Source organism: Mus pahari, chromosome X (genome assembly GCF_900095145.1).
Source record: "Mus pahari chromosome X, PAHARI_EIJ_v1.1, whole genome shotgun sequence".
Classification (NCBI taxonomy): domain Eukaryota; kingdom Metazoa; phylum Chordata; class Mammalia; order Rodentia; family Muridae; genus Mus; species Mus pahari.
The window spans coordinates 102,108,404-102,109,969 of NC_034613.1; positions in this window are offsets into that span (position 1 = coordinate 102,108,404).

Genomic DNA, 1,566 nt, shown 5'->3' on the forward strand with positions numbered 1-1,566 from the left:
AAGATTTTGCTGAAAGGACCCTGATATAGCTGTCTCTTGTGAGGCTATGCCAGTGCCTGGCAAACACAGAAGTGGATGCTCACAGTCAGCTATCGGATGGAACACAGGGCCCCCAATAGAGGAGCTAGAGAAAGTACCCAAGGAGCTGAAGGGGTATGCAACTCTATAGGTGGAACAGCAATATGAACTAACCAGCACCCCCAGAGATCAGGTGTCTAGCTGCATATGTAGCAGAAGATGGCCTAGTCAGTCATCATTGGGAAGAGAGGCCCCTTGGTCTTACAAACTTTATAAGCCCCAGTACAGAGGAACACCAGGGCCAAGAATGGGGAGTGGATGAGTAGGGGAGGGGGGGGAGGGAATTTGGGGATAGCACTTGAAATGTAAATAAAGTAAATACCTAATAAAAATTGGAAAAAAAAGAAAAAATATTTCATATATTCTCTAGCTTCTCTATTGGTGTATTATTGTATACATATACTTTGTAATTCAATATATATCTCAATCTATCTATCTATCTATCTATCTATCTATTTGATTATTTTTTTACTTTTGGTATAAAATATTCAGAATTAATATAAAATATGGAGAGAATTAAATAATATAATTCTCTCTATATAGAAAACACACACACACACACACAAACACTGTCTAAATGCCTCTAGCTCTATCAAGAAAGTTTCATGAAAATATTTGTTTTAAGAAATGAACAGCTTCATCCAATGGATGACTATGCACAACTACTTCAGTATTTGCCAGCCAGTGGCAGAGCATCTCAGGAGACCTCTATATCAGGCTCTGGTCAGCAATATCTTGTTGGCATTTGCAATACTGTTTGGGTTTGGTGGTTGTTTATGGGGTAGATCCCTAGGTGGGGCAGTCTCTGGATAGTCATTCCTTCAGTCTCTGGCCCGAAATTTGTCTCTGGGAATTTTGTTCCCCCTTCTAAGAAGGTTCGAAGTATCCACACTTTGGTCTTCCTTCTGCTAGTGCCTGGCAAATTTAGAAGTGGATGCACACAGTCATCTATTGGATGGAGCTCAGGGTCCCCAATAAAGGAGATAGAGAAAGTACCCAAAGAGCTGAAGGGGTTTGCAGCCCTATAGGAGGACCAACAATATGAATTAACCAGTACCCCCAGAGCTCCCTGGGGCTAGATCACCAATCAAAGAAAACAGATGGTCAGACTTGTGTCTCTAGTTGCATGTATAGCAAAGGGTGGCCTAGTTTTCTATCAATGGGCAAAGAGGCCCTTGGTCTTGTGAAGGTTCTATGACCCAGTATAGGGGAATGACTGGGCTAGGAAACAGGAGTGGGTGGGTTGGTGTGCAGGGGGAGGGGGAGGGTATAGGGGATTTTCCAAGGGGAAACTGGGAAGTGGAATAACATATGAAATATAAATAAAGAAAATATCTACTTAAAAATAATAAAAAAAAGGTTAGGTCCAAAATTTTATACTAATTCAAGTATCTCAATAATATATATATATATATATATATATATATATATATATATATATATATATATATATGAAATATAAATAAAGAAAATATCTACTTAAAAATA